Raw genomic sequence first — 24764 nt, forward strand, 5'->3', positions numbered from 1 at the left:
AATAACTACAAAATGGATAAAATAAGCTGGATTCAAGCTAGCAAAGCACACAAAATATCTGTTTAGATTCAATTACAAATTATTTCTTAAAGAAATAAAAAATATAAATAGCTAGAGTATATTAAGTATTCATGTCTGGATTGTGCCAGCATAATAAAAATAATATTACCAAACTTAATTTATAGCTTTAATGCTACACTAATGAAATTATCAAATGAACATTTCCCAAATTCATGAAATAATTGCAAAATTCATATGGAAATTAAAAGAACTATAACATTAAGGGAAATAATGAAAACCGATATGGTGGAAGTAGAGGGAGGATAGCATTTCCAGGCCTCAAACTATATATAAAGTGGATATCATTGGTATTGTTTAAAAAAGTTGAGAGGTAGATCAAGTGAACAGACCAGACAATGGAGAATCAGAAACAATGAAACTCAATAACTCAGGGTTTGATAAACCAGAAAATATAAATTACTTTTGAAAGAATTCCACATCTGATTAAAAAAACTCCTGAGGAAACTGAAAAGCAGTCTGGCTGAAATTAATTTTAGATCAATACATTGTGCCATATTCCATGATAAAAGTTATATCTAAATGGATACATAACTTTGATATTAAGGATATTTCATAAAAAATTAGAAAAGAAGCAGATGCTACCCCTTTATATTCTTAACTAAACAAGGCATAGTGGTAATTAGAAAAGAGAAAATAAATAACTTTGATTACATGAAACTGAACAGTTTCTACAGAAACAAAATTAATACCTCTGGGGTAAGAAATGAATTTGCTGAATGGGAAAAAATTTCTATCAAATTTTTCTGATAAAGACTTGGTCTCCAAGACGATCAACAATTATTACATCTCTAAAGGCAGAAACCATTCTTTCCAATACAAAAGTAATCAAAAGATATGAGCAGAATTTTCTAAAGAATAATTGCAAATTATTAACCTTATGAAAGAATGCTCCAAATCTCTAATTTAAAAAATTAATTATATCTTATTTTTAGATCTACCTTCTTTTCCTTTACTCCACTCAAATAACAAGGAAGGAACAAAACAAGGAAGACCAAACCTATTACAAACATGTTTAGTCAGGCAAAACAAATTTCCACAGTAACCATAATGAATCCTCTGGAATTGTGAGGTTAATCATTGTGTCTATCAAAGTTCCCAAGACTTTCAAGATTGTTTGTCTTTACAATGCTGTTTTTATTGTGTCCTTTGTTCTAGTTCTGCTCATTTTCCTTTGTATTATGTCTTGCATCATTATAGTATTCCATCACACTGATACACTATAACTTGTTTGATTATTTCCCAGTTTGTAGATACAATCTTTCCAATTCTTTGCTACCACTAAGAGAGATGATATAAATATTTGCCTAAATATGACTCTTTTTCTTAGTTCTTTAATCTCTTTGGAGAATATACTTAGTAGTAATATTACTGGGTCAAAAGATACTAGATTTAATACTTTTGGGGGCCCAGTTCCAAATTGCTTTCCAGAATGGCTGTGCTAGTTAGTTCATAGTTCCTCCAAAAGCACATTGAAGTACCTGTTTTCCCATAGCCCCTAAAAATCTGTTATTCTTCTTTTTTGTCAATTTTGCTTATATGATGGGTGTAAAGTGATATTTCAGTTACTTTAATTTGCATTTCTTTAATTATTAGTGCTTTAGAACATTTTTTCACATATACATTGATAGTTTCTTCCTTCGAAAGTCACCTATTTATATCCTTTTACCATTTATTAATTAGTGAATGGCTTTTACCAAATCACTAATAAGAGAAATGTATTTCAAAATAGTCCTTAGATATCAACTCTCACCATACAAATTGGCAAAGATGACAAAATATGGGAATAGTCAATGCTGGAGAGGTTGTAGAAAGATAGGCATGCTAGTGCATTGTTGGTGGAACTGTTAGTCATTACAACTATTTGGAATACAATGTAGAATTATCAAATAAAGCAATTAAAATATTTATGTCTTTTGACTTGGAGATTCCATTTTTAGGCTTATATAGCTACATAATGGCCAGGACACTAGGATGGAGAGCTTTTCCCTTGAGTCTCTGACCACAGATGAGCAGGATGACCAACACTAATACAGGAGAGCTGAACTAAGCTAAATCAAAGTTATAGTCTAAATAAATATCTCTTCCTTATTCTGCATGTCTTTGGCTAAGTAAACCTCTTTTGCTAACTATTAGATTGACTTCAAAGTACCAGGGGACTAGCCTATATCAGTTTCAGCTCATAACAGCTGAGTAATCCACTAATGTCTATAAGAACCTTTTTTATTGTTTGACAAGCTTGCTTCCTTATAATGAATCAACCTACTCCAATTTAATTTATTTACATATTTTCCCAACACTTACAATTTAAAAAATTCTTTAAATTTAAAATCTTTATTTTTAAAATTTATTTATTTATTTAAGAATATTTTCCCATGGTTACATGATTCATGTTCTTTCCTTATATTCCTCTCTCCCCCTCCTATAGCCAACAAGCAATTCCACTGGGTTTTACATGTATCACTGATCAAGACTTATTTCCATATTATTATTTGTAATAGTGTGATCATTTAAAGTCAACATCCCCAATCATATCTATCGAACCATATGATCAAGCAAATGTTTTTCCTCTGTGTTTCTGCTCCCACATTTCTTTCTCTGGATGTGGATACCTTCTTTCTCACAAGTTCCTCTGAATTGTCCTGAATTATTGCATTGCTGCTAGTAGAGAAGTCCACAATATTCAATTGTGCCACAGCGTATTAGTCTCTATGTATAATGTTTTCCTGGTTCTCTTTCTTTCACTCTACATCAATTCCTGGAGGTCGTTCCAGTTCACATGGAATTCCTCAGCTCATTATTTCTTTTAGCACAATAGTATTCCATCCTCAACAGATACCACAATTTGTTTAGCCAATACCTAATTGAGGGACACCCCATCACTTTCCAATTTTTTGCCACCACAAAGAGGGCAGCTATAAATATTTTTGTACATGTATTTTTTCCTTATTATTTCTTTGAGGTACAAACTCAGTAGTGGTATGGCTGGATCATAAGGCAGGCAGTCTTTTAAAGTCCTTTGGGCATAAGCCCAATTCCATTTATAAATGAGGAAAATGAATTCACAGAGGAAGAAAACTTTTGCTTAATCTTAGGATACTCCTCCAAATTAGGTGTACCTACATAAAAAACGAAAATAAATCAGAATAAAGCCCTCAGATATAGAAAGTATGGGGAATACTTACAGAAAGCTACCAGCAAAGAACTCCATCCTGCACTTTCTCATTGTAGTTTGTGGCTAGGACTAATCATGTCTCATGAACCATTGTTTCATTATCTGTTAAAGAGGACTGTGTACTCTGAGGTTTCTAAAGGTCACACTGCTCGGTTTTCATTATTTTTAACTGTAGGTACTGTTGCAAACAGCAGCCATTTGTTTCTTAAACATCAGCCATTCGAGACAGTTGGCCATTAACATCCTTTCTCCTGTTCCCCCACCCCACCGCTGGGGCATCTAAAAGTTATTTATATGAGGATGGAGTTTCAGACCTTAAGCTTCCTCTGCTTTAGAAATAATTTCCTGGTACAGAAGGTGACCTCTGTTTTGTATTTTGTAAAGCCTTTAGTGCCTGACTGGCTTTATTTTTCCCTCTCAAGCAGAAATCAATCTCAATAATTTCACCCATGGAGCGTCAGCAACCTCTCACTTATCAGGTAGTTCCAAAAACCAACACTGTTATTGTTGTTATTTTTAAAAATCCTCTCATTTAACCAATTCTCAGTCATTCTCATTCTTTTTCTTAAGCCTACTGGAATGGGTACTATTGTCCAGTGATGCATAGCTTGTGTGTATCTCTAGGAGGGAGGAGTGGAGAAATTCAGTGAGATAATTAAATATAAGGTGGGCATATAATTTCTGACTCTACGAGGTCAAATTAAAGATTTAGAATTGGAAGGGACCCCTTAGATATCATCTAGCTCAACTCTTTCATTTTACAGATCAAGAAACTGAGATCTAGGGAGCAGAAATGATTTGCCCAAGGTCATACAGGGATCCAGGGTCAATTAAGTTAAATTTGAAAACTCTTGATGTTTACTATGTGCAAGGCCCTGTACTAAAAGTTTGGGGCACAAATATGAAAAATGATACAGTCTTTACCCTCAGGGAGTTTATATTCTGAAGGGGATTTTGATATATATGCAAATAAGCCCCAAAGAAAGTAGTACACTACTACCTTCCCTATACAGAGTAAGAAGTAGGAATTATTTTTTAATTTTTATTATATTTATTTTAAAATTTATTTTGTTAAATTTTAAAATATTTTTCCATGTATACTTGATTCATTTTCTTTCCTTCCCCTTTTCCTCTCCACTCCCAAAGCCAAAAAGCAATTCCGCTGGGCTGTAGAAATGTTATTACTTGACATCTATTTCCATATGATTCATTTTTGCTATAGATTTTTAAAGCCTAAACCCCAAATCACATACCCATATATACATGTGATAAATGATGTCATCTGCTTTGCTTTTGTATTTCTACTCCCATAGTTCTTTCTCTAAATGTGGATAGCATTCTTTTACAAAAGTCCTTTAGGAGTGTCTTGGCTTGTTGCAAAGTCCATTACATTAGATTGTTCCACAATGTTTTACTTTCTGTGTACAATGTTCTTTTGGTTCTGCTCTTTTCACTCTGTATCAGTTCATTGAGGTTCTCCCAGTTCATATGGAAAGCCTTCAGATCATCAATCCTTACAGCACAATAGTATTTCATCACCATCACATACCACAATTTTTTCAGCCATTCCCCAATCGAGGGACACTCCTTCATGAAGAAATAGGAATTTCGATGCATTGAAGATAAACTTCACTGATTTTACCATTTTGAGGGCCCCAAATAAAGGATTTAGCTCCTTGTTAGCTAACAGGTTTACTATGAAAATAATGTCAAGGAATAAGGGCAGAATTAATATGTGGTATCAAGTATGCAAATGACTAATTACAGAGCTCTTCCTGAGAACAGGTTTGACAAAGTTGGGATAGATGGTAGAAGACACTGAGCTCCAAAAGCTGGGTAATTGGCTTGGTAGGGGCTGGAAAAGAACACTCATTACCTTTGGAGTTAGACAATCTGGATTCATGGAATTTCAGAGTTGGAAAAAGTTTCAGAGGTCTAACCTCTACTGGAAAAACTCAGTGCCCCTTGAAGATCTCTAGTGACAGCGAGGAGGCACAGTAAAACTGGAATTAGAAAAACTTGATTTCAAATCTGATCTCAGACATTTCCTGGCTAAATGACAGTGGGAAAGTTACTAAATCTGCCTCAGTTTCTTCAACTCTAAAAGAGATAATAGGCAGCTGGGTAGCTCAGTGGAGTGAGAATCAGGCCTAGAGACAGGAGGTCCTACGTTCAAACCCCGCCTCAGCCACTTCCCAGCTGTGTGACCCTGGGCAAGTCACTTGACCCCCATTGCCCACCCTTACCAATCTTCCACCTATGAGACAATACACCGAAGTACAAGGGTTAAAAAAAAAAGAGATAATAATAACACCTACTTCTAGGTTATTATGGGGATCAAATGAGATAATATTTATAAACCACTTAGTATGATTTCTGACACATACAAAGCAATAAATATTTATTGATTGACTGACTTTTGTGGATATTATTCCTCCCCATTCCCCCAGGTATTATTGCACTTCACATTTTGGTTGTCTGTTGTCTTGTACCACTGTGTGACACAAACTGATGCTGTCTGTCCTCCCCAGGGTCCAGAGGTGTCATCCTCCTGGAGTCTGCTTTCTTCCCACCCCTATCCCAATGCAGTTGCACCTGTAATCACCCTGTCTTACTGTCACTGCTCTTATTTAGTCAGACTATCCTCCAGGAAACCACTATTTCCTCTATTCTACTCAATTGCTTTTTGCTCTAGGTTAAAAAAAATGAAATTCTTAATCAAGATTATGAAAAGGCTGATAGTCTGAGTAAATGATAGGCTAAAAATTTAAGGTGTCTTTTAGCCCCAATTCTTTGTTTACAAGGTGAAATTTTCTCAAGTTCAGCGTTTGGACATTTGAGGATGGGCTCTGCTGCCAAATCTGAATGATGCTCTCTTTCCAGGTAAGGTTTCTTTTTCTACATCAATCAATCCACCCATCAATCAATCAACAAATATTTATTAAACTTTGACTATGTGCCAGATACTGACCTGGGTGTTGGGGGTACAGATAAAAAAAGAAACCATCCCTAGTGCACTCCCTGAGCCATCAGGGAAGCTAGCTTTTCTTATTCTGCTAGCCCTGCTCCTTGGCCTTACAGGAGACAAGTTATTACCATATAAATTGGATAAGGTCTTGGGTAATTGCTGACTGATTGGGAAGCAGAGTGCTAGGGAACTATTAAATGCGCCTATCTCAGCTACCTGCTTACTGTGTCTGTGGGAGGAATATTCCAGCTGTTTGCTTTTTCTACCATTTCTTGAAAGATCTTGGGAGATTTGGAACAGGAAAGGACCTTAGAGAAAGATCATCTATTTCTGCTAGGTTTTGGGAATAAAATAAAAACATAAAAGTGCTGTAGTCCCTGAACTCAAAGAGCTTATATCTTCCTAAGGAGATTTGTCAAAGATAAGTAAATACAGGATGTATAATAGAAAATAAGGTGTTTGGTGGTAATAGGGCACTAACAACTGGAGGAATCAGGAAAGGCTTCTTCAAGTAGATAGCACCTGAGCTGAGCTGCTTTGCATTTCTTTTTCTGATACCAGGCCCCTGAATCATTATTATGGGAGTTGGACATTTCTAACCTTGGCAATCATTTCCTGAGTAGACTTCCTGCGAGTAGGATCTTCATTCCCTCCCCTCCCCCTTCCCCCTTTTTTGTATTTATATCTCTAGTGCCTAGAACAGTCTGTGGCACATAGTGGGCAATGAATGATTACTGATTGATTGTTAGTTGATTGATTTAAGAGGTTATAAGTTTTGGAGTAGATAACAATCACCCAGCAAGAGGTGACTCTTTACCCATACCACTTCTTGGGGAAGATATTTCACTGCCAAGAGAAACCATCAGGATGCTGCTGCAGTGAAAAGCCAAACTATCAGTAAACATTTATTAGGTGTTTCTGATGTTCTAAGCATTATGTTAAGTGCAGAAGACACAAATATGAAAAAGAAAGTGGGTGTGAAATGAAGAGAAGGCTAGACTGGATATCCTTCTTAAATAGAGGCTTGGAAAACATCCTTCATTTTACCCTAGAATCAGAGGAATCTCAGGGACAGAAAATACATATGAGTTATGAGTAACAAGACAATCTGCAGGATGATAAGCTTCCTGGGGGCACAATGGAGAAGTTCAAAAGAGTGCAGTCTGTTGGGAAAAGAGCCAAGAAAGTCTCTGGCTGGCTACAGAATAGTCTTCAGGGATTTGGACAGCTCAGGTCCTGGGTGAAAACAAACTATTTGGTCAGGGTTTTGACAGGTTATAGTTTTATGTTTTAAATATTTGTTGGTGTTGATGTTAAATATTTGTTTGATGAGGGTCTTTGTCCCTCTCCAGGCTCCATTCCTGACTCTTCAGACTTTATCTTCCATGGCAAAAAATCTCCTCACTGTGGATGTTCATTCCAGTTTGGGTCTTGAAAGTATGGTCCATGTCCACTTGCCCCTTCTTCTATCCCTCATTTTCTAGTTCCTCTCAGAACCTCCATGTTAAGGAAGGCTCTCTGATAAGTTATGTCTTCATTCCTCTCCATACTGCATCTTTAGCCTTACTCTACCAGGCTTCCACACCCATAACTTTTCTCTCTTATCAACTTACTTTTCTTTCTTTATTAAAATTTACTCTTTGAGGGCAGGGACTATCTTTCATTATACTTGTATTTATGTTTCAAATACTTAGTATGTGCCTGATAAGCACTCACTTTTTTTTAACCTTTACCTTCTGTCTTAGATAATAAGTATTTGTTCTAAGGCAAAAGAGTGGCAAGGACTAAGCAACTGGGGTTAAATGACTTACCCAGGGTCACACAGGACATATTTGGGGGCAGATTTGAACCTAGGTTCTCCCCACTCCAGGCCTAGCTTTCTATCCACTGACTCATCTAGCTGCCCCTAAGACGATGACGATGACTACAACTACTACCACAACTATTACTACCACTACCACTACCACTACCACCACTACCAACAACAAGAGAGAACATTTATATAGTGCTTTAAGATTTACAATGCACATTACAAACATTATCTCATTTGATTTTTACAGTAACCCTCAGAGGCAGGTGATATTATTATCTCCATTTTGTAGATGAGGAAACTGAGGCAACTACAAGTTATGTGACTAACACAGGGTTATACAGCCAGGAAGTTTTTTAGGTCAGATTTGAACTTCAGTCTTCCTGCCTTTCAGACCTGTATCATAATCATATCTGTCATATGAGAGATACTAAGTAATGGGAGAATAAAGATAAAAATCTTTCCTGTTTTCTGTAAATTATTTGGATCCTTACATAATTACCAGTAGAAATAAAGGTGTTTAGAAACCCCTTTGAATCTGATTATCATGCCTCTCCTAGAAGAGGAGATGATTCTTCATAGTATTAAAACTATAAACTCTTGAGGAGACATTATTGTGACTGACTTGGAAAAAATAGCCATTCGGGGAGGCCAGGAGCAGCTATAGAAGGTGATAGGTTTTCATACATCACAGTATATAGTGAACTGAAAAGGCTCTTCTAAAGAGCCTTACTCTCCTTCACTACTAGAGAACCACAGTCCTAAATTAATGAGAGGACCTAGGTCCCTGGGGGAGAATTTTGAGTTGTCTTCACTAGGCATGTGATTGAATTACTATAGTGTTGGCACATAACTGAATTTAAAAAGAGGGCAAACTCCTAGAGAGCTTTAAAGAATGTTTTTCAGATTTGTACAGAATCTGAGAAATGAAAAACCTGAAATTTCTTGACAAGGATACTTTGTAGAGACTAGAAAGACAATTGGATGGTTTTGGGAAAAGATGGCAAACATGTCTATTTCCTCTAGACCAATGGTTCCCAAACTTTTTTGGCCTACCACCCCCTTTCCAGAAAAAATATTACTTAGCTCCCCTGGAAATTAATTAAAAATTTTTTTAATAGCAATTAATAGGAAAGATAAATGCACCTGTGGCTATCACCACTCTTCTGGATCACTGCAGCACCCATCACGGGGCGGTGGCACTCACTTTGGGAATCACTGCTCTAGACTAACAGTTAGCAAAAGGGGAATAATCCTCAGTTTATAACTCACAAAGAGTCAACTACAGACACACACACACACACACACACACACACACACACACACACACACACACACACAGAGGAGTAATGAAAGCTGAGGAAATAGATTGTTAGACTAGAAAAAGCTTGCCGTTGTATAATAGTCCACTAAGAGGTAAAGGGATATCTAATTAACCTTGAATGTGAATGTAAGATGCCTGACTTGATTAGCTGATAGAAAAAAGTGAGGGGGTTTGTGCCAGGGACTGAGGTCTCAAGATCTGAAAAGGCAAAGGACTGTTGACCTCTGACATCAGGTGAGGTCTAGGGTCTGACTAAGACCTGAGATTCCTTAGTTTCCATATTTCCCACCAACAAAATAGCAGATTCCCTTAGTTTCCACATTTTTCTACTAGTTGCTGATTAAGATAATAATCTTTTCCCAGGTCCCTTTTTCCCAGGCAGAACAGTATGTTTGTCCAACTCTTGGTATCTCCCCTTTCTCAGTTCCTGTTATCTTCCCGCTTACCCCTACCTACAGTCCTTTGCTCAAGGTTAACCCTTGTTATGGGAAAGTTGCTTGAATCTCCACGAGAAAATTTCCTTGTGGTTTTTGTCTTTATAAGCTTGTATATTCATTCAACAAATTGCACTCCATTGTCACCAGCAACTGAGGCCCTTCAGATCCCTAACTTTGACTTGTCTGGGCCAGAGTTTCTCTCTCTCAATTTCCCTACCTTCAACCTTCCTAATTGTAAATAAATCAGCATAAAAGTCAATTTTGACTTAAGATTATTCCTTAATTGAGGAAATTTCCCCTGGTGACCACCTTTTTAATATATTAAACCCATAAAACCCCTTTTTCTCCCTTACATTTATGAGATTAAACCTACCCTGCCCATTTTTAGATTTAATCACCAAAGGTGTAAACACCACCACTTAATTCACAAGTTGGGAAGTCTGTGACCCATGTGTGCAAGAGTGGGTGACAAATCAGAATTGACTCACTGCCCCATGGGTAGTCCTAAGCAAAGCATCTGTTATGATTGGACATAACTAAGAGGAAACCACAGGAAGTGATGAAAAAGAAGCGCCTTTAAAAGGGAGTCACAATTTCCTGTAAGCCTCTTCTTGTTTGTTTCTGGACCTGGAGGAGTTCTGGCTGGGACCTTGAACTTGGTGAGTCTGTTCTTAAATTTCTCCTTAGAACTACACGTGGGTGAGTGAACACTGACTCCATTAACCTCCTTGGAGGTATTAGCTTCTGGAGGGGCCCTTGATTAGGAGGAGCCCTTGTGGCTAAAACCCTTGTATTGACTTTTAGACTCTCCTGCTGGGCCTCTGAAGCCCTGCCTGAGTAAAGCCAGGACTTGAACACATAATCTAGTTGGTTAAGCTAGATCTCTTACTCTACTCTCTTTCATCTCTCTACTTTCACTCTCTCCTATATTTTATAAATAAATTACTAAAATCATTTTAGGAATTGATATTTATTCGATTCCTTGGCAACCACTCATTTAAATATTTAGTCCAACCAAAACCCCTCTTTTCCTCCTTTTTACAGGATTAATATCAGAAAACAGCAATAGGGTAGAGATACAGATAATCTCATCTCTGGGAAGAGAGAAGTAAGGAAAAAAGGGAGGGAGACAATTTAGATCTTATAATTTTGGAAACTGTATGTTGAAAATTATTATTACATGTAATGGGAAAAGAAAATATCTTTGAATATAAGGATAAAATTAAATTAAACTTTAAATTAAATTAAATTAAATTAAACTTTTAAAAAAGGCCCCAGAGGTGCTAAGCTGAACCACAATACTGGTGGTATATGAATATTTACCACTAAGACTCAAAATCCTATACAGAAATAATAGTGATAATTAAGAATTTGAAATGATCTGATTTACTAGAAAATAAATGTCAAATGATAATTATGTTCCAATCCTCCAAAAAACTTTTGATGAAAATTCTTGTTAAGGGGGCAGCTGAGTGGCTCAATGCATTGAGAGTCATGCCTAGAGACTGGGAGGTCCTAGGTTCAAATCTGTCCTTAGACATTTCTCAGCTACGTGACCCTGGGCAAGTCACTTAACCCTCATGGCTTAGCACTTACCACTTACCACTTAGTTGAAAAATTCCTTTTCAACTTTTGAAAGGGTTATAACTGTATAAACCAAATGATAAAGATTATATGTGTATATATGTAAGAGATTTATATAAATTTCATAAATTTATATATAATATATGACATCTATTATATATACTCTTTTTGTTCTTATATTTTTATGTAATATAATATTTTATTATATATTTAGTATTAATATTAACACTATATTTATTAATTAATATTTGTAAAGCACTGAGAGGCTACAAAGAAAGGCAAAAATATGGTCTTTGCCCTCAAAGAGCTCACTTTCAGCTTGAGGAGACAAAATAAAAGAAACGAACAAACTTACATACAAGATCTTTATAGTATAAATGGGAAATTATCTCAGAGGAAAAGTATTGAGGAGGAAGGATGAGTGGGGAGCCATCAAGGCTTTCTGTAGAAGGTGAGATTTGTTCTGCCCCCTGTTCGGGGCTTTTACAGTTTGAGTGTAATCTTAGAAATGAAAAGAGACATCTTGCTTGAGTAGTTTCTAAGATCTGTGTAGAACAGGTAGACTATTCTTGAAGGAAATCAGGGAAGTCAAGAGCTAGAGGCAGAGGTCTAGAACGCAAAACATTCCAAATATAAGGGATAGTCAATAAAAAGACTTTAGAGGGGCAGCTAGGTGACTCAGTGGATTCAGAGTCAGCCCCGGAGACTGAAGATCCTGAGTTCAAATTTGATTTCAGATACTTCCTAGCTATTTACCCTGGCCAAGTCAATTTACCTCCATAGTCTAGTCCTTACTTAGTACTTATTCTAAGGCAGAAGATATGGATTTATATATATATATATATTTAGAAAGGTTATGTGAGAATAGAAAAATGTGAATAGTGTGTTCATGCATGTGTGTGTATTTATAATAGTTGTGAGTAAATTACCTGAACAACAGCAAGTAGGCTAGTGTTGCTATGACATAGAGTGTGAGGGGAATATAAGAGGACTAGAAATGTAGAAAGAGCCAAGATGTGTAGAGTTTTAAATGACAAAGAAAGATTTTACATTTGGTAGTGGCAGAAATAGGGAACCACTGGAATTAAATGAGTAGGGGTAAATATACTTAGACCTGCACTCTAGGAAGATTAATTTGGTAGCTGATTAGAAGATATACTGGATTGGAGAGAGGCTTGAATCAGGAGGACCACTCATGTGGTTATTGTTAATAGTCCAAGAATAAGGGACTGCAGGGCTTGAATCAGGATGGTGGTAGTTTGTATGGAGAGAATGGCACATATTCAAAAGATATTGTAAAGGTAGAAATGGCCATAGATTAGATCTGTTGGGTTAGCTGCTTGAGAATCTTGGTGACTACCGACTATCTCTAACAATCCTGACCGGTGGGGAAATTTTCTCTCTGGTAATGTTCTGACTCTGGTCATTTCTTTGGTTGTGTATACATGTGTGTGTGTGGTATGTGTTTGTGTGGTATGTATTTGTTTGTGTGGTTCAAAGGGTAAAAGGACAGATATCTCAATCCTTCCCCTTATATCTTTTCCAAAGGAGTCTTTGATTCCTTGCAGGAAGGAAAACAGGAGGTTGAGGCCGAAGGCTTACCACTTTGCTCTCCTTGGGGAGAGGGGGATATCATGCTAGAACTATGTCTATCTGATCCCTCAAATTTGAGTCTATGGGAAGTATGTTTTGGGTTTAAGCTAACTTCTTGATTGCTATTTCTTAATGGAGGATGGAGGGCCTCAGACTTTACATCCAATGCTTGACCCTCTTCCCAGCAAATGCTACTTTCCCAAAAATCAAATAGCAAACAAACCTTTTTCATACAAGTTAATAGTGAAACAGAAATCAGAGGAAGCACATATGTGAATATGTATACCAGACAATGCAGATTGAAGAACTTCCCCCTTTGGGGGAAGTAATTCAACTCAACCAAGAGAGAGTTCTAAATCTCACCCAATGGAGGAAATTCCCTATAGCAGTGATCCCCAAAGTGGGCGCTACCGCCCCCTGGTGGGTGCTGCAGTGATCCAGGAGGCAGTGATTTATCTTTCCTATTAATTGTTATTAAAAATTAAAAAAATTAATTTCCAGGGGTGCTAAGTAATATTTTTTCTGAGGGGATGGTAGGCCAAAAAAGTTTGGGAACCACTGCCCTATAGTCTCTAGTGTGAAAAACTGTGAAAAGGAACCTGATAGAGATTTCCAGCCCTTCTGATGTCAGATTCTTTTCAGTCTTTTTTCTTCCTATGGAGGCCAGAAAAGAGAATGACATTATACATCTTCTCTCTTAAAGCTGAAAGTTAGAAGAAGCCTGAGAACATTTAAACAACCAGATCTCTCTTCTCTCCCATTTTCACTAACTCTGCTAACCCCTTATGCAGGCATAGGACATTTAATAATTACTATCCACAAATGAGGAAAGGGTCCTATATCAAAACTTCTAAGAGCTTCTCCCCCCCACCCCTCTTTCCAGTACTGGCTTCTCTATTTATGTGTCTATTTACTTGCCATATCTATTGTTGACTTTTAGTGAATTCAGCATCATCTAATTTGTATTTTATGTGTATTTTCCTATAGGATAGATGCTCATATCCCTAGTTTACTCCTTATGGGAACTATGTTCCAGAATTTAAGAAGAATGTTTCCTCTTCTTACCTATTCTTAGGGTACAAAGTGTTTTGAAAATGATTTTTAACTAAAGTTGTTCTTAGTGGTTGAATGACTGTCAAGTTGACTTCTTCCTGTGGGTAGCTTTAATGAGTTTCTTTAAATTAATTATGGGAACAGAAAGTAACCTGGCATGTTTTCCTCTTTTGGGGAACAGAGGGGAAAAATTAAACTGAAAACTTAAATCTCTGTGGGGGGAGGAAACAATTAGTGGAGCTGAGAGCTTGTCAAAACTAAAATTGGAATGGATCCCAGTAAAAGTTGACCGCTTCTTCTATAATATTGACATAAGCTCGAGACATCTTTCTTTCACACACACATGATTTACTCTAAGGTGAGAAGGCATTATAATTGGAGTCAGTTTAAAAAGAAACCAGAAATTTCCTTAAGGAGCAGAAATCTTCTTTTCCCTTCATCTGGCCTATTAGAGAATAGGAAGAGGCCATGCAAACTGTAGGGGGAACAAAACCAAAAACTAAAAATAAAAATTTTTTCAGTGGGACAGAAAAGGGACACAAGACTAGGAAACAAATAAACAGTAGAATTGTTTGATAAACCCAAAGATCCAAATTATGGAAAGAAAAAGCTCATTTGCTTAGAGCCACTAAGGCAATCTACATCCATTGTTTCCATCTTGTAAATCATTGTCAATCATTGTTCCTGCAAAAGGCTCTGCTAATTTCTTAGCCCAGTGATGGACAAACTTTTTAAAGAGGGGGCCAAGGGAAAGGAAATGCTCATCTGTCAGTCTGTTTCTAAGGCAAACTCTCTCTAAGTTTCATTGTAATGTATCTTACTCATTGTATTCGTCAGATTAGGAATAATGTCGGGCAGCTGGATAGAACATTTCAGCTCCTCCCCACCCCCCACATCTGGCCCATGGACCATAGTTTGCCAATCACTGTCTTAGCCAACATCCATTGTTTCCATCTTGTAAATCATTGCCAATCACTGTTCCTGCAAAAGACTTAGCTAATTTCTTAGTCATTTTCCCTCAAATTGTGCACCTCAAATCAATATTGTGCATCTCAAATCAATAAACAAAGTCACTGTTCAGCCCTCCTGAGTCTTTCTGCATTCTTACCCCTTGGGGACCCCAAACCAGGTGGTCCCCTGTGGGCTTGACATATATCTAGTTTCTACCATACTACTTTCTAGTTCATTTATTTTTGGTAAATTAATTGGGATGGTATTGAATAAGTAGATTAGATTAGGAAAGACTATAATTTTATATATATATATATATAAATTATATATATAATTTTAACTATTTTTGCTCTGCCTGCCTATGAATAATTAATTATGATTTATGATAAATAATTAATGATTTAAATCTGACTTTGCATAAAACTTTTATAATTATATTTACATAGTTTCTGGATTTGTTTTGGAAGATATACATTTACATATTTTGTTCTATCTATTATTAATTTAAGTGGAATATCTTTTACTAATTCTTCTTACAGGACATTGTTATTGATGTATAGAAATGCTGTTGATTTATATGGGCTTATTTTATATCCTGCTATTTTGCTCAAATCATTGATAGTATCCATTAATTTTTAATCGAATCTCTAGGATTCTTTATGTATATATTTATATAATTATATCTTATAAATAAATAGTTGTATATAGTAATAGTAGTTGCAGTAGATAGGATTCCTAAGATGCTAATGCTTCTAGGGGATATTGGTTGGGAAGCTGTGCCTCTGTATTCCCTAGATGGTCAGTGCAGGGGAAACACCGAGCCCTACCACCCAACTGGATGTTATAATTGCCCTATTCTTTTTAGTGGTGCCCAGGCAGGACCCTTAATGGTCAGGTGGATGGGTAACCCTTTTGGGTCCCACCTGGGGTTGGATTAATTATTAATATTGGGCTCTATTAGCCTTGGATAATGTTTTCATCTGACTGCGTTGCTCCCTCCCCAAAGGTTGTGATATAATGACCACTCAGGCAGGTACTTAATGAAACTTTATCTATAGATGTTAAATAGGGAAAGTAATAACCAGGAATGGATTGGGGGTAGGAGACCCTGTCGCTAATAAATATGATCAACAATCCCTCAGGACTGTAGGCTGTTGTTTCAGTAAGCTGGAGCTAGTGGTTTCACACTCCTCTGGTTCAGCTTGGCCACTGCCAAACCAGGGAGGGCAAACTTCTCAGTTGGTACAGATATTGTGATTTCTCTCAGCTTCCCTGTTCTCAGTTTGTGATGTCAGCTTGCCCAGCCTTTAGGAAGTATCTACCCTTCACCTCTCTCTGCTTCTTCTCCTTCCCTCCTCCAGGACCCAGATACCTAAATAGCTAATGATGATCAAATGCCTAAATATCTAGGTAGATTCAGAGGAATGTTCAAAGATCAAAGATCTAAGCTCAGGTCCAAGCTCCAAGACCAAAGACCTCCCCCAGATGGCTGTGAGGGCTATTTATATCCTCCAGCCAACCGACTTTCCCTTCTCCTAACAGCCTCTGTGAACATTCCGAGGTCTCCAAATGTCTTCCCCTGTCAATCAAGGTGAGACAAACCAACTCTCAGAGCTTGAATATAACACATATAATCTGAGGAAAAAGATAGTTTTATTACTTCTGCCCATTTTGATGCCTTCAATTTCTTTTTCTTCTCATTACTATTATTAACATTACAATATTAAATAATATTGATGATAATGGGCAACCTTGTTTTATTCTTGTTCTGGATTTAAATATATATTTCTTATCTAAGGAAAATCAAATTATACCTATGTTTTCAAATTTTTTTTCCAAGTGTTTTTAATAGGAATGAGTGCTATATTTTGTCAAAAGGTTTTTTTTTTTTGGCATTTATTGATATAATAATGATTTTTGTTCCTTTTTTGTTGATGTAATCAATTATGTTAGTTTCCATTATATTAACCCATCCTTGCATATCCTGTTTGGTCAAAATACATCTTTGTGATATATTATTGTACATAATGCTAATTTTTATTGCTAATATTTTACTTAGAATTTTTGGATTTATACTCTTTTATGAAATTGGCTTATAATTTTTTTCTTTGTTTTTGCCCTTCATGGTTTAGGTATAAGCACTGTATTTTTTTTTATTAAAGAAGTTTGGCAGGATGTTTTCTTTACCAAGTGTTCTAATTTCATTTAATATTGGAATGTAGATGGTAAAATTCACTTGTAAATCCATCTGATCCTGAAGCTTTTTTCTTAGGAAATTCTTTTATCATCTCTTCAATTTCTTTTTCTAAAATAAGTTTACTTAAATATTATATTTCCTTCTCTATTAGCCTTGGCAATTTGTATTTTTGTTAGTGCTCATCCTTTTCCACTTATCACTTAAATTATTAAATTTGTTGGCATGTAATGGGGAAAATAACTCCTAATAGTTGTTTTGATTTCTTGTTCATTAGTGGTAATGTTTTTATTTTTGATGTTAGTGATTTGGTTAGTGGTTTGGTTTTTTAAAAAATCATGTTAACCAATGGTTTATCTACTTTGTTGGTTTTTTTCCATAAAATAAATGCTTAGTTTTATTTATAAATTCAATGGTTTTCTTATATTCAATTTTGTTAATCTCACCTTTAATTTTTGAAATTTCCAGTTTAGTATTTAATTGGGGATTTAAATTTGCTTTTTAAAAATAATTTTTAAAAATGTACAACTAATTCATTGATCTTTTTCCCCTTACCTATTTGTTTTTGATGTTTTTTCACTTCTTTTTGTACACAATTTATCATTGGTCCCACTAATCAGTCAAATAGTATTTTTAGGGTGCCTACTATGTGCCTGTCACTGGGCTAAAAGTATATATTTTTTCATTGTGTTTTGGAGTACTTATTTTCATTTAAAATATCTATTTTTGGTATCTTCTTAAAAACCCTTACCTTTCATCTTAGAATCAATACTGTGTGTTGGTTCCAAGGCAGAAAATCAGGAAGGGCTAGGCAATGGGGTTTAAATGACTTCTCCTGGGTCACATAGCTATGAAATGATTGAGGTCACATTTGAACCCAGGATCTACCATGTATGGACATAACTCTCAATCTACTGAGTCATCTAACTGCCCCCAAGATTCATGATTTTTTATAAACAAAACCATGCAATAACAAAATTACCAAATATTTGATATACTTTACAATGTATAAAAATGATTTATATAAATCATCTCCCTTTTTTGCCACACTCACTCTACGAGGTAAGTAATGTAAATTTAATTATCTCCATTTTGTTGAAGAAGAAGGTGAGTCAGGAAAGCTAATCAGTTTACACAAGGTCACACAGCTAACAAATAACAGAGATGAGCCTGGAAATCTAGACTCTTGATTCTAAGTCTACCATTTTATTCCAAAAGGAGATCTAGTAGTGCAATTTCTGTATTTCAGCTCCAGTTTCTTATTGCAACTATTTTGACTTAAAAGAAACAGCTGCAATGTTCCTCTTACCTTTTCCTTGAGAGTTCTCTGGTTATCTCCAAAATGACCCTTGCCTTTTACTTAGCAAATGTCAATCTAAGTCTCTATATTCTCCTACTCATCATTTTCTAGTTCTTGCTTTGCACCCTTAACAGGAGTCACCTTACTTCAAGCCAAGTGTGTTTCTTCCAAAACCCTTTTTCCCAATTCTTGTTAAATGGTAAGAATTCTGTCAAGAACATGCCAAATCTGAGTAGACACAAAATCCACACTCTCCACATCAGTGCTTTAGACACTAAAATATGATGTCAAACAGATAAATTTGAAGAGCCACTTCTATCTAGAGAGCAAAAGAGATGGAAAATGATACTTATAGCATACAGGGAATGTTTGCTTGAGCTAAAAATGCCTGAAGTGCAAGTCATGTATTAAAATGCTTTGATTCTTACCTGTCCTGATGGCCCTGCCATAATGAAGTCACAGAAAGATCATAATTCTGTCTAGCTCCTCTTTGCTTAATAATAATAAATAATTGTTATCTAGCACTATTTGTAAGGTATATCCCCCACAAACTCATGAAATAGCTAAAATAATGTACACTAAATCAAGAATCTATGATATCACTGGTATGCTAGTTGGTAAGATTTCATTGTATGTTAAACTTAGAGATTTCCCTAAAATTTAGAAAACAAGTAATATAAAAAACCATAGAAAGTATTAAAGATTAGATTTGAATCTAGATCCTTCTAGCCCAAAGTTCAGCATTTTATCCACTATATTTCACAGTATCTGATTTTACACAAAAGAAAATGAGGTTCAGAGAAATGAAATGACTTAAAAAAGGTGTATAAACAAATAAATACACATGAATATACACATGTACATATATGCATATTTTAGCAAGAATGTGCTAGAACTTAATTTTACAAGTATAAACCAAGAGTCAGCTTGGAGATGGCCAGAGAACTTTCAAGGAATAGGGTAAGAAGAACAGAATTCATTCTAGTCACAGTGCATTGGAGATTGGAAATAGATTAGATTATCAGATTATTTCTATAGTTCCCTGATCTATGTTGCAAACCTTCCAGACTTTTCTTCATATGTTATTTCATTATGTATTTTCTTCATATGTATATTTTGTGGTAAATCTTCATAGAAACACAGTATAGCAAAGTTCGAAAGGATCTGAAAGGTCATGTAGTCCAGCTTGTACTTTTACAGGTATCTTCTATATTAACCTAAACTAGTCTTTGTCCTTCCTTCATTTGAGTAGTATGTGTGGCATTCAAATGCAAACCCATTATCTCCTGAGACAACTAATTACATTATTAGCTGTTTCTAATTATTACTAAGTTATCTACTCTTTCTGGCTACTCAACTGGTTAACCTTTTCCAGGCACACATAAATATAATAATGCATTTTTACCACTCTTCATGCATAGATAATCTTTATGCTTCTTTTCACTAATTTTTGGGTTACTTGTAATTTCAATTCTTTTTAGAATAAATTTTAATGATACTTTTTTGTTCTTGCATCATCAATTTTCCCCCAGTATCCTTCCCTCCATCCCTCACAAAGAGCTATCTCATAAAACATCACAAAAGAGCTATCTCGGTTTAAAAAAAAAAAGGAAAAATAAGCTAAATTTATTGATACATTGAAAAAGGCTGAAAATAAAGGAGTCAGATGTTGGATGTTTTCTCATGTCTCCATTAGGATTGTATTTATTCTTTGTAATTCACAACATTCACTTTGTGTTGTTTTGGGGTGGTGATTCTTTTCATTTATATTGCTGAAATAATTTTGTATAGTTTTCTTAGCTCTGTTTATTTTTTTTCCATATCAGGTCATATAAATCTTTCCATGCTTATTTGTATTCATCAGTTTGTCATTTTTAACAGCATGGTACTATTCCCTTACCTTCATGTATCACTATTTATTCAGCCAGTACCAAATCAATGGAATCCTTGTTATTAATTCTTTGCTATCACAAAAGTGCTATAAATAAATACTTTGGGGTATATGAAAACTGTCTTTTTATTAATGAATTCCTTGTAGAATATACCTAGTAGTGGAATCTCTGGATTAAAAGACATAGGCATTTTAGACACTTTATTTAAATAATTTCAAATTGTTTTCCAAAATGGTTACATTAATTTATAGATCCATCAACTATGCCCTAGTACAGAAGTGGTGAATCTTTTAGAGATTGCATGCCCAAACTGTGCCTTTAAGCTGCCTGTGAGCTCCCTGAATTACCCCAGACAGTGGAAGGAGGAAGTGCTTGCAATGGGCTGCTGGGCCAAGGGGTGAAACATGTAAATATTGTCCCCAGGTGTGGTAGAGAGGAGGAATGGAGCAGCCCCCTTTGGCACACTGGGGCACACATGCCATGTCTTCAGTAATACAACCCTAGTATCTTTAATTTCCCTGAATTAACTATTCTCATCTTTTGTCATCTATGTCAATTTTCTGGTTTGAGAGGGAAAACCTCAGGATTGTTTTGATTTATATTTCTTCTATTAGTAATGATTTGGAGCATTCTTTCAACATAATTCTTCATACAAGGATTTTTCATGACTTTTAACCACTCTTAAGAATGAAAAAAAAGATTTTGACAATATATATTCACTCTCCTCTTTCTTCTCTCTTTTTCTTTCTCTCTCTCTCCCTCCTCTTCTCCCCCTCCCTGTGTTTTCATTTCCTCTCCTTCTGTCTCCATATTTATTGGTTATCTATATATCTTGGATAATAAATCCCATTTTGAGAAATTTGATGCAAAGAATTTTCCCCATCTCTTCTTCTCTTTTTATCCTAGATGCATTGATTTTGTTTGTGTAGAAGCATTTCAGTTTTGTGTAATCAAAGTTATCTATATTATCTTTTGTGATCATCTTTTTCTCCTGTTGGGTTAAGAATACATTTCCTACTCATATCTATGAGAGGCATTTTATCTGATTCTCTTCTACTTTTTTGTAGCATGGTTTTTAGTAGTAATATCTGCTATATATATTTTAATATGGTAAGAGATGTTGGTCTAAATCTAATTTCTGAAAGATTATTTGCCAATTTTTCAGAAGTTTTGGTCAAACAGATTGATTTTTCCCCAAGAAATATTTTGCAGTTATCAAAAATTGAGTTACTAAATTTCATAGTTTCTGGTTTCCTTTTGTCTAATCTGTTCTATTGATTGCCATTTTTAAAACTAATACCAAATAGTTTTGTGGATGTTGCTTTTAAATATTGCTTGAGGTTTAAAAATTCTATTCTTCATTATTACCTTTTTTATTATTTAATTTGAGGTGCTAGATAATTTATTTTTAAAATGAATTTTAAAACTATTTTATCAAGTTCAATAAAATATCTCTTTAATAGTTTCAATTATTGCATTTAAACAGCTATCTCTCAAATCTTCTTTCCTCATTTCTCTATTATGTCCCCCAGCTCTGTAGTTTGTTTCCACACACAAAAAGTGATTCATCTATAGGTAGGATATAACTGGCATTTTAGTTTTATTCTTCTACTCTTCCTTCTTCTATTTTAGTTCCACATTCATTCTTATCTCTTCATGTTTTTAGAAAGAAATCTCATGCAATAAAAATTCTAAAATCTAATTTCAGAACTATAGAAATATAACAAAAAGGTGAACAAAGAAGGACTTTAACAGAATTTTAGAAAAGTAAAATATATTATATCTTTGAGGATTACTAAAAAGGGCTAAAAAGGACCATACATATAAATGCATGCTATTATCATCATCCTCATCAAAAGCAGCAGCAGTAGCAGCAATATTATCATTACCATTTAGATTTTCCATTGTGTAGTGTTGTGTGCAGATGCAAAGCATGGAATCCCTGCAAAGGTACAGGGAGAGCCTCACCCAGAATTCCAGGGGACCCCCCTGGAGAACTTTGGGGTGAGGGGCAGTTGAGAAGGGTTGAAGACAGTTATTTGGTGGGAATGGAGGTGAGTAGACACTCTGCTTGCCACTGCTGACTTGGGGATTCACCTGAGGTGGCCATTATAGCATAAGCTAGTGATTTCTACTCATAGGATTAGCCTATTTGTTATTACTATTCTTCATTAATATAATTATATAATTACTTAGTAATTAAAGAGTAAGATATTTATCTATAGCAAGAGAGCCAGTTTTAGTTAAGTGCTTCCTACCCTCCAGTGAGGAGGGGGGAAGGGGCATCAATTTAACAATTCAGGGTCACCTTTCCTTTATCCTAAAACCTTCATTAACTTCTCTAATTTTCCTTGTTAATTCCTAATATAATTTTTTACCTTCAAATCTGTGCCTGATAATTATTTGGGAAGATACTTACAATTCAGTCTGTACATTTGGGTTGAATCCTGTTGGCTGCCAGTTGAAGATCTCCTCTGTCCTTAACAGTTAGATAGCTAGCTGTTATATCTCCTCTAACTGACCTGAGAGGGATATAAATTAAGGAAAAGGAACATTATTGGGGTTTCAGCCATAACAGACACTTACCAGAAGAATCTTATTCCTGTCTTCATTACCAAGTGAAGCAGAAGCAGTTAGACGGGGAGGGGTTTGAGAATCAGGAGTGTTTTACCCCCTCCTTTCCTCACTGTAGCCTGTCAATTTCTGGCTCTTGACTTAAAGCTCTATTTGGCCCTGACACATTTATCTGCTTCTCCAAACTATCTGTTATTATCATCATAACAGTAGTCAAGTTTTTCCAATCCTGCCAGTAATTTTTTCTATGCAAGCCATAATTTATGTCCTTGAAATTCTTATTTATCACTTGAGCCATTTGGAAATATCCTGTTGCAGTTCCATGCTCTCTTAGGAATCCACAATCCCTCCCAAGAGGGACTGTGTGAAGTTAGAGTTGAATTCTATTGCTTGTCACTACAGAATGGTGGGCTAAGGGGAACAAGGTGTTGTAGCAGGGTTCTCTACTTCATCATGTGCCACTTAAATTTCATTTGTTTTGCAATATTTATTCAGAGATATTTGAACCCCTATAGCCCTCCTTGTGGTTATTTTGTCTTAATATCTTACTGACTGATTTATCTGCTTATGCTCAAAGTTTATAACTGTTTCCTTTCGACTAAAATCTTTGATAATTTGTCTTTTTGCCGTATTTGATCCTATTGCTCACTTTCTGACTCCTTCCCTCTTCTTGGGAGAAATTATCCAAATCTGGAATTTAGAACTGCCTGTGCCGATAAATTTTCTCTCCTCCCTGGCCTTACTCCTTCAGGCCAGATGTAGCTCCCACTTTTGCTCAAAGGGATTTTGGGTAGTCATAGTTGAATTCTATTACTTGTTACACTGAATGATGGGTTGAGAACAGGAGCAAGGTGTTGTTTCAGCTGAGATAGCAGTAGCAATAAGGAAATTGTTAATAAGAGATCAAGCTTTTGAGTTCTGTTGTATCTGTAAGGATGTAAAGGTTGATGGGGAGGAGGTGCTGAGTTAGCATATTTGGGAATAGAGACTAGTCTTCTGTTCCAATAATTCAGCAGATTTTTACTACAGTAAATATCTTGTTATGTTAGCTTAGGGAGTCAGTTTCAATTGATTTACTCCTTGTGCATAGTTCTTATTTCTTATTTGGGGAGTTTTGAGAGTTATTGAAGATCAGAGCAAATGTCTAGTTCTCCATCTTATTTATTGTATTTGAATTTGGATTTTTTTTCTGAGACTTTGGTGTTCCATGATTCATGGCCACGTAAGGGAATGCTAATGTTAAAGAATTGAGCATTTGTAGCATCAGGCAACTTGGGGTAAGTAGGGTATGATTTGTTAAATGAAGTTTAGCCTAATTTTCTCTAACTCTTCAGTTCTAGGATCAGTTCATTGTTCTTCTCTAGCTTATACATACTAAAAGATGGATTCAATATGCTACCCATGAAGCTATTGTCATAGTCTTGATAGTATACATTTTTTTTAATTCAATTTATTTTCTTCTCTTTAGTATATGTATTCTCAGTTCTTCACACAAAGTTTGGAACATAGTAAATTCTTAGTAAATGGTTGTTTATTTATTTTCAATTGTGGATGTTTTAAACAATTTCTTCTGCCACCTCTTTTGCCTTTACAAAAACTATTAAAACCTTAGAAATGGTACATGGGAGGGCAACTAGGTGGCACAGTGTATTGAGAGTCAGGCCTAGAGACAGGATGTCCTGGGTTCAAATCTGTCCTCAGACACTTCTTAACTGTGTGACCCTGGGCAAGTCACTTAACCCCCATTGCCTAGCCCTTACTGCTATTCTTTCTTGGAACCAATCCTTAGTATGGATCCTAAGACAGAAACTAAGGATTAAAAAAAAAGAAA

Source organism: Gracilinanus agilis, chromosome 2, assembly GCF_016433145.1.
Source record: "Gracilinanus agilis isolate LMUSP501 chromosome 2, AgileGrace, whole genome shotgun sequence".
Classification (NCBI taxonomy): domain Eukaryota; kingdom Metazoa; phylum Chordata; class Mammalia; order Didelphimorphia; family Didelphidae; genus Gracilinanus; species Gracilinanus agilis.